The sequence below is a fragment of the Gasterosteus aculeatus genome, chromosome 2 (assembly GCF_964276395.1).
Source record: "Gasterosteus aculeatus chromosome 2, fGasAcu3.hap1.1, whole genome shotgun sequence".
In the NCBI taxonomy this organism is placed as follows: domain Eukaryota; kingdom Metazoa; phylum Chordata; class Actinopteri; order Perciformes; family Gasterosteidae; genus Gasterosteus; species Gasterosteus aculeatus.
Window position 1 is genome coordinate 22,908,422 of NC_135689.1, and position 10,090 is coordinate 22,918,511.

The 10,090-nt window shown below is 44.6% G+C and overlaps 42 non-coding genes and 1 pseudogene across 42 annotated transcripts; all 43 read left to right on the top strand.

Moving 5' to 3' along the window:
* Positions 1-57: 57 nt before the first annotated feature.
* Positions 58-176, top strand: LOC144396596 (5S ribosomal RNA). The gene has a single exon (XR_013458742.1). It is a non-coding gene; the product is annotated as a 5S ribosomal RNA (ribosomal RNA).
* A 116-nt stretch (positions 177-292) lies between these two features.
* Positions 293-411, top strand: LOC144390101 (5S ribosomal RNA). The gene has a single exon (XR_013454173.1). It is a non-coding gene; the product is annotated as a 5S ribosomal RNA (ribosomal RNA).
* Positions 412-527: 116 nt separating this feature from the next.
* Positions 528-646, top strand: LOC144398621 (5S ribosomal RNA). The gene has a single exon (XR_013460768.1). It is a non-coding gene; the product is annotated as a 5S ribosomal RNA (ribosomal RNA).
* A 116-nt stretch (positions 647-762) lies between these two features.
* On the top strand, positions 763-881 carry LOC144402381 (5S ribosomal RNA). Its single transcript, XR_013464317.1, has one exon. It is a non-coding gene; the product is annotated as a 5S ribosomal RNA (ribosomal RNA).
* Positions 882-998: 117 nt separating this feature from the next.
* Positions 999-1,117, top strand: LOC144402382 (5S ribosomal RNA). The gene has a single exon (XR_013464318.1). It is a non-coding gene; the product is annotated as a 5S ribosomal RNA (ribosomal RNA).
* Positions 1,118-1,234: 117 nt separating this feature from the next.
* Positions 1,235-1,353, top strand: LOC144396598 (5S ribosomal RNA). Its single transcript, XR_013458744.1, has one exon. It is a non-coding gene; the product is annotated as a 5S ribosomal RNA (ribosomal RNA).
* Positions 1,354-1,469: 116 nt separating this feature from the next.
* Positions 1,470-1,588, top strand: LOC144399603 (5S ribosomal RNA). The gene has a single exon (XR_013461749.1). It is a non-coding gene; the product is annotated as a 5S ribosomal RNA (ribosomal RNA).
* Positions 1,589-1,705: 117 nt separating this feature from the next.
* Positions 1,706-1,824, top strand: LOC144398049 (5S ribosomal RNA). Its single transcript, XR_013460196.1, has one exon. It is a non-coding gene; the product is annotated as a 5S ribosomal RNA (ribosomal RNA).
* A 116-nt stretch (positions 1,825-1,940) lies between these two features.
* LOC144402383 (5S ribosomal RNA) lies at positions 1,941-2,059 on the top strand. Its single transcript, XR_013464319.1, has one exon. It is a non-coding gene; the product is annotated as a 5S ribosomal RNA (ribosomal RNA).
* A 117-nt stretch (positions 2,060-2,176) lies between these two features.
* On the top strand, positions 2,177-2,295 carry LOC144398795 (5S ribosomal RNA). Its single transcript, XR_013460942.1, has one exon. It is a non-coding gene; the product is annotated as a 5S ribosomal RNA (ribosomal RNA).
* A 116-nt stretch (positions 2,296-2,411) lies between these two features.
* On the top strand, positions 2,412-2,530 carry LOC144396599 (5S ribosomal RNA). The gene has a single exon (XR_013458745.1). It is a non-coding gene; the product is annotated as a 5S ribosomal RNA (ribosomal RNA).
* Positions 2,531-2,646: 116 nt separating this feature from the next.
* LOC144399615 (5S ribosomal RNA) lies at positions 2,647-2,765 on the top strand. The gene has a single exon (XR_013461761.1). It is a non-coding gene; the product is annotated as a 5S ribosomal RNA (ribosomal RNA).
* A 117-nt stretch (positions 2,766-2,882) lies between these two features.
* LOC144398050 (5S ribosomal RNA) lies at positions 2,883-3,001 on the top strand. The gene has a single exon (XR_013460197.1). It is a non-coding gene; the product is annotated as a 5S ribosomal RNA (ribosomal RNA).
* Positions 3,002-3,117: 116 nt separating this feature from the next.
* LOC144402384 (5S ribosomal RNA) lies at positions 3,118-3,236 on the top strand. The gene has a single exon (XR_013464320.1). It is a non-coding gene; the product is annotated as a 5S ribosomal RNA (ribosomal RNA).
* Positions 3,237-3,353: 117 nt separating this feature from the next.
* On the top strand, positions 3,354-3,472 carry LOC144396600 (5S ribosomal RNA). Its single transcript, XR_013458746.1, has one exon. It is a non-coding gene; the product is annotated as a 5S ribosomal RNA (ribosomal RNA).
* A 116-nt stretch (positions 3,473-3,588) lies between these two features.
* On the top strand, positions 3,589-3,707 carry LOC144396601 (5S ribosomal RNA). The gene has a single exon (XR_013458747.1). It is a non-coding gene; the product is annotated as a 5S ribosomal RNA (ribosomal RNA).
* A 116-nt stretch (positions 3,708-3,823) lies between these two features.
* LOC144399372 (5S ribosomal RNA) lies at positions 3,824-3,942 on the top strand. Its single transcript, XR_013461517.1, has one exon. It is a non-coding gene; the product is annotated as a 5S ribosomal RNA (ribosomal RNA).
* A 117-nt stretch (positions 3,943-4,059) lies between these two features.
* LOC144396602 (5S ribosomal RNA) lies at positions 4,060-4,178 on the top strand. Its single transcript, XR_013458748.1, has one exon. It is a non-coding gene; the product is annotated as a 5S ribosomal RNA (ribosomal RNA).
* A 116-nt stretch (positions 4,179-4,294) lies between these two features.
* On the top strand, positions 4,295-4,413 carry LOC144390107 (5S ribosomal RNA). Its single transcript, XR_013454180.1, has one exon. It is a non-coding gene; the product is annotated as a 5S ribosomal RNA (ribosomal RNA).
* Positions 4,414-4,529: 116 nt separating this feature from the next.
* On the top strand, positions 4,530-4,648 carry LOC144396604 (5S ribosomal RNA). The gene has a single exon (XR_013458750.1). It is a non-coding gene; the product is annotated as a 5S ribosomal RNA (ribosomal RNA).
* A 116-nt stretch (positions 4,649-4,764) lies between these two features.
* Positions 4,765-4,883, top strand: LOC144399626 (5S ribosomal RNA). The gene has a single exon (XR_013461772.1). It is a non-coding gene; the product is annotated as a 5S ribosomal RNA (ribosomal RNA).
* A 117-nt stretch (positions 4,884-5,000) lies between these two features.
* Positions 5,001-5,119, top strand: LOC144398052 (5S ribosomal RNA). Its single transcript, XR_013460199.1, has one exon. It is a non-coding gene; the product is annotated as a 5S ribosomal RNA (ribosomal RNA).
* A 117-nt stretch (positions 5,120-5,236) lies between these two features.
* Positions 5,237-5,355, top strand: LOC144390109 (5S ribosomal RNA). Its single transcript, XR_013454182.1, has one exon. It is a non-coding gene; the product is annotated as a 5S ribosomal RNA (ribosomal RNA).
* Positions 5,356-5,471: 116 nt separating this feature from the next.
* LOC144399420 (5S ribosomal RNA) lies at positions 5,472-5,590 on the top strand. The gene has a single exon (XR_013461565.1). It is a non-coding gene; the product is annotated as a 5S ribosomal RNA (ribosomal RNA).
* A 116-nt stretch (positions 5,591-5,706) lies between these two features.
* LOC144398697 (5S ribosomal RNA) lies at positions 5,707-5,825 on the top strand. Its single transcript, XR_013460844.1, has one exon. It is a non-coding gene; the product is annotated as a 5S ribosomal RNA (ribosomal RNA).
* A 117-nt stretch (positions 5,826-5,942) lies between these two features.
* Positions 5,943-6,051, top strand: LOC144399989 (5S ribosomal RNA; annotated as a pseudogene).
* A 117-nt stretch (positions 6,052-6,168) lies between these two features.
* On the top strand, positions 6,169-6,287 carry LOC144399049 (5S ribosomal RNA). The gene has a single exon (XR_013461194.1). It is a non-coding gene; the product is annotated as a 5S ribosomal RNA (ribosomal RNA).
* A 116-nt stretch (positions 6,288-6,403) lies between these two features.
* On the top strand, positions 6,404-6,522 carry LOC144397679 (5S ribosomal RNA). The gene has a single exon (XR_013459826.1). It is a non-coding gene; the product is annotated as a 5S ribosomal RNA (ribosomal RNA).
* A 117-nt stretch (positions 6,523-6,639) lies between these two features.
* On the top strand, positions 6,640-6,758 carry LOC144397498 (5S ribosomal RNA). The gene has a single exon (XR_013459644.1). It is a non-coding gene; the product is annotated as a 5S ribosomal RNA (ribosomal RNA).
* A 117-nt stretch (positions 6,759-6,875) lies between these two features.
* Positions 6,876-6,994, top strand: LOC144399637 (5S ribosomal RNA). The gene has a single exon (XR_013461783.1). It is a non-coding gene; the product is annotated as a 5S ribosomal RNA (ribosomal RNA).
* Positions 6,995-7,111: 117 nt separating this feature from the next.
* Positions 7,112-7,230, top strand: LOC144396605 (5S ribosomal RNA). Its single transcript, XR_013458751.1, has one exon. It is a non-coding gene; the product is annotated as a 5S ribosomal RNA (ribosomal RNA).
* A 116-nt stretch (positions 7,231-7,346) lies between these two features.
* On the top strand, positions 7,347-7,465 carry LOC144399585 (5S ribosomal RNA). Its single transcript, XR_013461731.1, has one exon. It is a non-coding gene; the product is annotated as a 5S ribosomal RNA (ribosomal RNA).
* Positions 7,466-7,581: 116 nt separating this feature from the next.
* LOC144402385 (5S ribosomal RNA) lies at positions 7,582-7,700 on the top strand. Its single transcript, XR_013464321.1, has one exon. It is a non-coding gene; the product is annotated as a 5S ribosomal RNA (ribosomal RNA).
* Positions 7,701-7,817: 117 nt separating this feature from the next.
* On the top strand, positions 7,818-7,936 carry LOC144398053 (5S ribosomal RNA). The gene has a single exon (XR_013460200.1). It is a non-coding gene; the product is annotated as a 5S ribosomal RNA (ribosomal RNA).
* Positions 7,937-8,052: 116 nt separating this feature from the next.
* On the top strand, positions 8,053-8,171 carry LOC144390110 (5S ribosomal RNA). Its single transcript, XR_013454183.1, has one exon. It is a non-coding gene; the product is annotated as a 5S ribosomal RNA (ribosomal RNA).
* Positions 8,172-8,287: 116 nt separating this feature from the next.
* LOC144397562 (5S ribosomal RNA) lies at positions 8,288-8,406 on the top strand. The gene has a single exon (XR_013459708.1). It is a non-coding gene; the product is annotated as a 5S ribosomal RNA (ribosomal RNA).
* Positions 8,407-8,523: 117 nt separating this feature from the next.
* On the top strand, positions 8,524-8,642 carry LOC144393403 (5S ribosomal RNA). The gene has a single exon (XR_013456248.1). It is a non-coding gene; the product is annotated as a 5S ribosomal RNA (ribosomal RNA).
* Positions 8,643-8,758: 116 nt separating this feature from the next.
* LOC144399648 (5S ribosomal RNA) lies at positions 8,759-8,877 on the top strand. The gene has a single exon (XR_013461794.1). It is a non-coding gene; the product is annotated as a 5S ribosomal RNA (ribosomal RNA).
* Positions 8,878-8,994: 117 nt separating this feature from the next.
* LOC144402387 (5S ribosomal RNA) lies at positions 8,995-9,113 on the top strand. The gene has a single exon (XR_013464323.1). It is a non-coding gene; the product is annotated as a 5S ribosomal RNA (ribosomal RNA).
* A 117-nt stretch (positions 9,114-9,230) lies between these two features.
* Positions 9,231-9,349, top strand: LOC144398398 (5S ribosomal RNA). Its single transcript, XR_013460545.1, has one exon. It is a non-coding gene; the product is annotated as a 5S ribosomal RNA (ribosomal RNA).
* A 116-nt stretch (positions 9,350-9,465) lies between these two features.
* Positions 9,466-9,584, top strand: LOC144399659 (5S ribosomal RNA). Its single transcript, XR_013461805.1, has one exon. It is a non-coding gene; the product is annotated as a 5S ribosomal RNA (ribosomal RNA).
* A 117-nt stretch (positions 9,585-9,701) lies between these two features.
* Positions 9,702-9,820, top strand: LOC144402389 (5S ribosomal RNA). The gene has a single exon (XR_013464324.1). It is a non-coding gene; the product is annotated as a 5S ribosomal RNA (ribosomal RNA).
* Positions 9,821-9,936: 116 nt separating this feature from the next.
* Positions 9,937-10,055, top strand: LOC144402390 (5S ribosomal RNA). Its single transcript, XR_013464325.1, has one exon. It is a non-coding gene; the product is annotated as a 5S ribosomal RNA (ribosomal RNA).
* Positions 10,056-10,090: the final 35 nt, after the last annotated feature.

Consider the following 10,090-nt stretch of genomic DNA (forward strand, 5'->3'; position numbering starts at 1 on the left):
GTCAAAACTACAAAACCTTTGACACATTTTAAAAGATTAGGTAGAGGACATACAGTTGCTTACGGCCATACCTCTCTGGCTCCGCCTGATCTCGTCTGATCTCAGAAGCTAAGCAGAGTAGGGCCTGGTTAGTACTTGGATGGAAGACCGCCTGGGAATCCCAGGTGCTGTAAGCTTTTTTATTTCGATCTGTAAAAGACACAGAGAAGAACTTAGAAAGTGACTCCATTTCATTGTCAAAACTCCAAAACCTTTGACACATTTTAAAAGATTAGGTAGAGGACATACAGTTGCTTACGGCCATACCTCTCTGGCTCCGCCTGATCTCGTCAGATCTCAGAAGCTAAGCAGAGTAGGGCCTGGTTAGTACTTGGATGGAAGACCGCCTGGGAATCCCAGGTGCTGTAAGCTTTTTCATTTCGATCTGTAAAAGACACAGAGAAGGCCTTAGAAAGTGACTCCATTTCATTGTCAAAACTACAAAACCTTTGACACATTTTAAAAGATTAGGAAGAGGACATACAGTTGCTTACGGCCATACCTCTCTGGCTCCGCCTGATCTCGTCTGATCTCAGAAGCTAAGCAGAGTAGGGCCTGGTTAGTACTTGGATGGAAGACCGCCTGGGAATCCCAGGTGCTGTACGCTTTTTCATTTCGATCTGTAAAAGACACAGAGAAGGCCTTAGAAAGTGACTCCATTTCATTGTCAAAACTACAAAACCTTTGACACATTTTAAAAGATTAGGTAGAGGACATACAGTTGCTTACGGCCATACCTCTCTGGCTCCGCCTGATCTCGTCTGATCTCAGAAGCTAAGCAGAGTAGGGCCTGGTTAGTACTTGGATGGAAGACCGCCTGGGAATCCCAGGTGCCGTAAGCTTTTTCATTTCTCTCTCTGGAAGAAATCGAGAAGGCATTAGAAAGTGACTCCTTTTTCATTATCAAAACTCCAAAACCTTTGACACATTTTAAAAGATTAGGAAGAGGACATACAGTTGCTTACGGCCATACCTCTCTGGCTCCGCCTGATCTCGTCTGATCTCAGAAGCTAAGCAGAGTAGGGCCTGGTTAGTACTTGGATGGAAGACCGCCTGGGAATCCCAGGTGCCGTAAGCTTTTTCATTTCTCTCTCTGGAAGAAATCGAGAAGGCATTAGAAAGTGACTCCTTTTTCATTATCAAAACTCCAAAACCTTTGACACATTTTAAAAGATTAGGAAGAGGACATACAGTTGCTTACGGCCATACCTCTCTGGCTCCGCCTGATCTCGTCTGATCTCAGAAGCTAAGCAGAGTAGGGCCTGGTTAGTACTTGGATGGAAGACCGCCTGGGAATCCCAGGTGCTGTAAGCTTTTTCATTTCGATCTGTAAAAGACACAGAGAAGGCCTTAGAAAGTGACTCCATTTCATTGTCAAAACTACAAAACCTTTGACACATTTTAAAAGATTAGGAAGAGGACATACAGTTGCTTACGGCCATACCTCTCTGGCTCCGCCTGATCTCGTCAGATCTCAGAAGCTAAGCAGAGTAGGGCCTGGTTAGTACTTGGATGGAAGACCGCCTGGGAATCCCAGGTGCCGTAAGCTTTTTCATTTTTCTCTCTGGAAGAAATCGAGAAGGCCTTGGAAAGTGACTCCTTTTTCATTATCAAAACTCCAAAACCTTTGACACATTTTAAAAGATTAGGAAGAGGACATACAGTTGCTTACGGCCATACCTCTCTGGCTCTGCCTGATCTCGTCTGATCTCAGAAGCTAAGCAGAGTAGGGCCTGGTTAGTACTTGGATGGAAGACCGCCTGGGAATCCCAGGTGCTGTAAGCTTTTTCATTTCGATCTGTAAAAGACACAGAGAAGGCCTTAGAAAGTGACTCCATTTCATTGTCAAAACTACAAAACCTTTGACACATTTTAAAAGATTAGGAAGAGGACATACAGTTGCTTACGGCCATACCTCTCTGGCTCCGCCTGATCTCGTCTGATCTCAGAAGCTAAGCAGAGTAGGGCCTGGTTAGTACTTGGATGGAAGACCGCCTGGGAATCCCAGGTGCCGTAAGCTTTTTCATTTCTCTCTCTGGAAGAAATCGAGAAGGCCTTAGAAAGTGACTCCTTTTTCATTATCAAAACTCCAAAACCTTTGACACATTTTAAAAGATTAGGAAGAGGACATACAGTTGCTTACGGCCATACCTCTCTGGCTCCGCCTGATCTCGTCTGATCTCAGAAGCTAAGCAGAGTAGGGCCTGGTTAGTACTTGGATGGAAGACCGCCTGGGAATCCCAGGTGCTGCAAGCTTTTTCATTTCGATCTGTAAAAGACACAGAGAAGGCCTTAGAAAGTGACTCCATTTCATTGTCAAAACTACAAAACCTTTGACACATTTTAAAAGATTAGGAAGAGGACATACAGTTGCTTACGGCCATACCTCTCTGGCTCCGCCTGATCTCGTCTGATCTCAGAAGCTAAGCAGAGTAGGGCCTGGTTAGTACTTGGATGGAAGACCGCCTGGGAATCCCAGGTGCTGTAAGCTTTTTCATTTCGATCTGTAAAAGACACAGAGAAGGCCTTAGAAAGTGACTCCATTTCATTGTCAAAACTACAAAACCTTTGACACATTTTAAAAGATTAGGAAGAGGACATACAGTTGCTTACGGCCATACCTCTCTGGCTCCGCCTGATCTCGTCAGATCTCAGAAGCTAAGCAGAGTAGGGCCTGGTTAGTACTTGGATGGAAGACCGCCTGGGAATCCCAGGTGCCGTAAGCTTTTTCATTTTTCTCTCTGGAAGAAATCGAGAAGGCCTTAGAAAGTGACTCCTTTTTCATTATCAAAACTCCAAAACCTTTGACACATTTTAAAAGATTAGGAAGAGGACATACAGTTGCTTACGGCCATACCTCTCTGGCTCTGCCTGATCTCGTCTGATCTCAGAAGCTAAGCAGAGTAGGGCCTGGTTAGTACTTGGATGGAAGACCGCCTGGGAATCCCAGGTGCTGTAAGCTTTTTCATTTCGATCTGTAAAAGACACAGAGAAGGCCTTAGAAAGTGACTCCATTTCATTGTCAAAACTACAAAACCTTTGACACATTTTAAAAGATTAGGAAGAGGACATACAGTTGCTTACGGCCATACCTCTCTGGCTCCGCCTGATCTCGTCTGATCTCAGAAGCTAAGCAGAGTAGGGCCTGGTTAGTACTTGGATGGAAGACCGCCTGGGAATCCCAGGTGCCGTAAGCTTTTTCATTTCTCTCTCTGGAAGAAATCGAGAAGGCCTTAGAAAGTGACTCCTTTTTCATTATCAAAACTCCAAAACCTTTGACACATTTTAAAAGATTAGGAAGAGGACATACAGTTGCTTACGGCCATACCTCTCTGGCTCCGCCTGATCTCGTCTGATCTCAGAAGCTAAGCAGAGTAGGGCCTGGTTAGTACTTGGATGGAAGACCGCCTGGGAATCCCAGGTGCTGTAAGCTTTTTCATTTCGATCTGTAAAAGACACAGAGAAGGCCTTAGAAAGTGACTCCATTTCTTTGTCAAAACTACAAAACCTTTGACACATTTTAAAAGATTAGGAAGAGGACATACAGTTGCTTACGGCCATACCTCTCTGGCTCCGCCTGATCTCGTCTGATCTCAGAAGCTAAGCAGAGTAGGGCCTGGTTAGTACTTGGATGGAAGACCGCCTGGGAATCCCAGGTGCTGTAAGCTTTTTCATTTCGATCTGTAAAAGACACAGAGAAGGCCTTAGAAAGTGACTCCATTTCATTGTCAAAACTACAAAACCTTTGACACATTTTAAAAGATTAGGAAGAGGACATACAGTTGCTTACGGCCATACCTCTCTGGCTCCGCCTGATCTCGTCTGATCTCAGAAGCTAAGCAGAGTAGGGCCTGGTTAGTACTTGGATGGAAGACAGCCTGGGAATCCCAGGTGCCGTAAGCTTTTTCATTTCTCTCTCTGGAAGAAATCGAGAAGGCCTTAGAAAGTGACTCCTTTTTCATTATCAAAACTCCAAAACCTTTGACACATTTTAAAAGATTAGGAAGAGGACATACAGTTGCTTACGGCCATACCTCTCTGGCTCCGCCTGATCTCGTCTGATCTCAGAAGCTAAGCAGAGTAGGGCCTGGTTAGTACTTGGATGGAAGACCGCCTGGGAATCCCAGGTGCTGTAAGCTTTTTCATTTCGATCTGTAAAAGACACAGAGAAGGCCTGAGAAAGTGACTCCATTTCATTGTCAAAACTACAAAACCTTTGACACATTTTAAAAGATTAGGAAGAGGACATACAGTTGCTTACGGCCATACCTCTCTGGCTCCGCCTGATCTCGTCAGATCTCAGAAGCTAAGCAGAGTAGGGCCTGGTTAGTACTTGGATGGAAGACCGCCTGGGAATCCCAGGTGCTGTAAGCTTTTTCATTTCGATCTGTAAAAGACACAGAGAAGGCCTTAGAAAGTGACTCCATTTCTTTGTCAAAACTACAAAACCTTTGACACATTTTAAAAGATTAGGAAGAGGACATACAGTTGCTTACGGCCATACCTCTCTGGCTCCGCCTGATCTCGTCTGATCTCAGAAGCTAAGCAGAGTAGGGCCTGGTTAGTACTTGGATGGAAGACCGCCTGGGAATCCCAGGTGCTGTAAGCTTTTTCATTTCGATCTGTAAAAGACACAGAGAAGGCCTTAGAAAGTGACTCCATTTCATTTTCAAAACTACAAAACCTTTGACACATTTTAAAAGATTAGGAAGAGGACATACAGTTGCTTACGGCCATACCTCTCTGGCTCCGCCTGATCTCGTCAGATCTCAGAAGCTAAGCAGAGTAGGGCCTGGTTAGTACTTGGATGGAAGACCGCCTGGGAATCCCAGGTGCCGTAAGCTTTTTCATTTCTCTCTCTGGAAGAAATCGAGAAGGCATTAGAAAGTGACTCCTTTTTCATTATCAAAACTCCAAAACCTTTGACACATTTTAAAAGATTAGGAAGAGGACATACAGTTGCTTACGGCCATACCTCTCTGGCTCTGCCTGATCTCGTCTGATCTCAGAAGCTAAGCAGAGTAGGGCCTGGTTAGTACTTGGATGGAAGACCGCCTGGGAATCCCAGGTGCTGTAAGCTTTTTCATTTCGATCTGTAAAAGACACAGAGAAGGCCTTAGAAAGTGACTCCTTTTTCATTATCAAAACTCCAAAACCTTTGACACATTTTAAAAGATTAGGTAGAGGACATACAGTTGCTTACGGCCATACCTCTCTGGCTCCGCCTGATCTCGTCAGATCTCAGAAGCTAAGCAGAGTAGGGCCTGGTTAGTACTTGGATGGAAGACCGCCTGGGAATCCCAGGTGCTGTAAGCTTTTTCATTTCGATCTGTAAAAGACACAGAGAAGGCCTTAGAAAGTGACTCCATTTCATTGTCAAAACTACAAAACCTTTGACACATTTTAAAAGATTAGGTAGAGGACATACAGTTGCTTACGGCCATACCTCTCTGGCTCCGCCTGATCTCGTCTGATCTCAGAAGCTAAGCAGAGTAGGGCCTGGTTAGTACTTGGATGGAAGCCCGCCTGGGAATCCCAGGTGCTGTACGCTTTTTCATTTCGATCTGTAAAAGACACAGAGAAGGCCTTAGAAAGTGACTCCATTTAATTGTCAAAACTACAAAACCTTTGACACATTTTAAAAGATTAGGTAGAGGACATACAGTTGCTTACGTCCATACCTCTCTGGCTCCGCCTGATCTCGTCTGATCTCAGAAGCTAAGCAGAGTAGGGCCTGGTTAGTACTTGGATGGAAGACCGCCTGGGAATCCCAGGTGCCGTAAGCTTTTTCATTTCTCTCTCTGGAAGAAATCGAGAAGGCATTAGAAAGTGACTCCTTTTTCATTATCAAAACTCCAAAACCTTTGACACATTTTAAAAGATTAGGAAGAGGACATACAGTTGCTTACAGCCATACCTCTCTGGCTCCGTCTGATCTCAGAAGCTAAGCAGAGTAGGGCCTGGTTAGTACTTGGATGGAAGACCGCCTGGGAATCCCAGGTGCCGTAAGCTTTTTCATTTCTCTCTCTGGAAGAAATCAAGAAGGCATTAGAAAGTGACTCCTTTTTCATTATCAAAACTCCAAAACCTTTGACACATTTTAAAAGATTAGGAAGAGGACATACAGTTGCTTATGGCCATACCTCTCTGGCTCCGCCTGATCTCGTCTGATCTCAGAAGCTAAGCAGAGTAGGGCCTGGTTAGTACTTGGATGGAAGACCGCCTGGGAATCCCAGGTGCTGTAAACTTTTTCATTTCGATCTGTAAAAGACACAGAGAAGGCCTTAGAAAGTGACTCCATTTCATTGTCAAAACTACAAAACCTTTGACACATTTTAAAAGATTAGGAAGAGGACATACAGTTTCTTACGGCCATACCTCTCTGGCTCCGCCTGATCTCGTCTGATCTCAGAAGCTAAGCAGAGTAGGGCCTGGTTAGTACTTGGATGGAAGACCGCCTGGGAATCCCAGGTGCCGTAAGCTTTTTCATTTCTCTCTCTGGAAGAAATCGAGAAGGCATTAGAAAGTGACTCCTTTTTCATTATCAAAACTCCAAAACCTTTGACACATTTTAAAAGATTAGGAAGAGGACATACAGTTGCTTATGGCCATACCTCTCTGGCTCCGCCTGATCTCGTCTGATCTCAGAAGCTAAGCAGAGTAGGGCCTGGTTAGTACTTGGATGGAAGACCGCCTGGGAATCCCAGGTGCTGTAAGCTTTTTCATTTCGATCTGTAAAAGACACAGAGAAGGCCTTAGAAAGTGACTCCTTTTTCATTATCAAAACTCCAAAACCTTTGACACATTTTAAAAGATTAGGTAGAGGACATGCAGTTGCTTACGGCCATACCTCTCTGGCTCCGCCTGATCTCGTCAGATCTCAGAAGCTAAGCAGAGTAGGGCCTGGTTAGTACTTGGATGGAAGACCGCCTGGGAATCCCAGGTGCCGTAAGCTTTTTCATTTCTCTCTCTGGAAGAAATCGAGAAGGCATTAGAAAGTGACTCCTTTTTCATTATCAAAACTCCAAAACCTTAGACACATTTTAAAAGATTAGGAAGAGGACATACAGTTGCTTACGGCCATACCTCTCTGGCTCCGCCTGATCTCGTCTGATCTCAGAAGCTAAGCAGAGTAGGGCCTGGTTAGTACTTGGATGGAAGACCGCCTGGGAATCCCAGGTGCTGTAAGCTTTTTCATTTCGATCTGTAAAAGACACAGAGAAGGCCTTAGAAAGTGACTCCATTTAATTGTCAAAACTACAAAACCTTTGACACATTTTAAAAGATTAGGAAGAGGACATACAGTTGCTTACGGCCATACCTCTCTGGCTCTGCCTGATCTCGTCTAATCTCAGAAGCTAAGCAGAGTAGGGCCTGGTTAGTACTTGGATGGAAGACCGCCTGGGAATCCCAGGTGCTGTAAGCTTTTTTATTTCGATCTGTAAAAGACACAAAGAAGAACTTAGAAAGTGACTCCATTTCATTGTCAAAACTCCAAAACCTTTGACACATTTTAAAAGATTAGGTAGAGGACATAAGGTTGCTTACGGCCATACCTCTCTGGCTCCGCCTGATCTCGTCTGATCTCAGAAGCTAAGCAGAGTAGGGCCTGGTTAGTACTTGGATGGAAGACCGCCTGGGAATCCCAGGTGCCGTAAGCTTTTTCATTTCTCTCTCTGGAAGAAATCGAGAAGGCATTAGAAAGTGACTCCTTTTTCATTATCAAAACTCCAAAACCTTAGACACATTTTAAAAGATTAGGAAGAGGACATACAGTTGCTTACGGCCATACCTCTCTGGCTCTGCCTGATCTCGTCTGATCTCAGAAGCTAAGCAGAGTAGGGCCTGGTTAGTACTTGGATGGAAGACCGCCTGGGAATCCCAGGTGCTGTAAGCTTTTTCATTTCGATCTGTAAAAGACACAGAGAAGGCCTTAGAAAGTGACTCCATTTCTTTGTCAAAACTACAAAACCTTTGACACATTTTAAAAGATTAGGAAGAGGACATACAGTTGCTTACGGCCATACCTCTCTGGCTCCGCCTGATCTCGTCAGATCTCAGAAGCTAAGCAGAGTAGGGCCTGGTTAGTACTTGGATGGAAGACCGCCTGGGAATCCCAGGTGCTGTAAGCTTTTTCATTTCGATCTGTAAAAGACACAGAGAAGGCCTTAGAAAGTGACTCCATTTCATTGTCAAAACTACAAAACCTTTGACACATTTTAAAAGATTAGGAAGAGGACATACAGTTGCTTACGGCCATACCTCTCTGGCTCTGCCTGATCTCGTCAGATCTCAGAAGCTAAGCAGAGTAGGGCCTGGTTAGTACTTGGATGGAAGACCGCCTGGGAATCCCAGGTGCTGTAAGCTTTTTCATTTCTCTCTCTGGAAGAAATCGAGAAGGCATTAGAAAGTGACTCCTTTTTCATTATCTAAACTCCAAAACCTTTGACACATTTTAAAATATTAGGAAGAGGACATACAGTTGCTTACGGCCATACCTCTCTGGCTTCGCCTGATCTCGTCTGATCTCAGAAGCTAAGCAGAGTAGGGCCTGGTTAGTACTTGGATGGAAGACCGCCTGGGAATCCCAGGTGCTGTAAGCTTTTTCATTTCGATCTGTAAAAGACACAGAGAAGGCCTTAGAAAGTGACTCCATTTAATTGTCAAAACTACAAAACCTTTGACACATTTTAAAAGATTAGGTAGAGGACATACAGTTGCTTACGGCCATACCTCTCTGGCTCCGCCTGATCTCGTCAGATCTCAGAAGCTAAGCAGAGTAGGGCCTGGTTAGTACTTGGATGGAAGACCGCCTGGGAATCCCAGGTGCCGTAAGCTTTTTCATTTCTCTCTCTGGAAGAAATCGAGAAGGCATTAGAAAGTGACTCCTTTTTCATTATCAAAACTCCAAAACCTTTGACACATTTTAAAAGATTAGGAAGAGGACATACAGTTGCTTACGGCCATACCTCTCTGGCTCCGCCTGATCTCGTCTGATCTCAGAAGCTAAGCAGAGTAGGGCCTGGTTAGTACTTGGATGGAAGACCGCCTGGGAATCCCAGGTGCCGTAAGCTTTTTCATTTCTCTCTCTGGAAGAAATCGAGAAGGCATTAGAAAGTGACTCCTTTTTCATTATCTAAACTCCAAAACCTTTGACACATTTTAAAATATTAGGAAGAGGACATACAGTTGCTTACGGCCATACCTCTCTGGCTTCGCCTGATCTCGTCTGATCTCAGAAGCTAAGCAGAGTAGGGCCTGGTTAGTACTTGGATGGAAGACTGCCTGGGAATCCCAGGTGCTGTAAGCTTTTTTATTTCGATCTGTAAAAGACACAGAGAAGGCCTTAGAAAGTGACTCCATTTCATTGTCAAAACTACAAAACCTTTGACACATTTTAAAAGATTAGGAAGAGGACATACAGTTGCTTACGGCCATACCTCTCTGGCTCCGCCTGATCTCGTCAGATCTCAGAAGCTAAGCAGAGTAGGGCCTGGTTAGTACTTGGATGGAAGACCGCCTGGGAATCCCAGGTGCCGTAAGCTTTTTCATTTCTCTCTCTGGAAGAAATCGAGAAGGCATTAGAAAGTGACTCCTTTTTCATTATCTAAACTCCAAAACCTTTGACACATTTTAAAATATTAGGAAGAGGACATACAGTTGCTTACGGCCATACCTCTCTGGCTCCGCCTGATCTCGTCTGATCTCAGAAGCTAAGCAGAGTAGGGCCTGGTTAGTACTTGGATGGAAGACCGCCTGGGAATCCCAGGTGCCGTAAGCTTTTTCATTTCTATCTGTAAAAGACACAGAGAAGGCCTTAGAAAGTGACTCCATTTCATTGTCAAAACTACAAAACCTTTGACACATTTTAAAAGATTAGGTAGAGGACATACAGTTGCTTACGGCCATACCTCTCTGGCTCCGCCTGATCTCGTCTGATCTCAGAAGCTAAGCAGAGTAGGGCCTGGTTAGTACTTGGATGGAAGACCGCCTGGGAATCCCAGGTGCCGTAAGCTTTTTCATTTCTCTCTCTGGAAGAAATCGAGAAGGC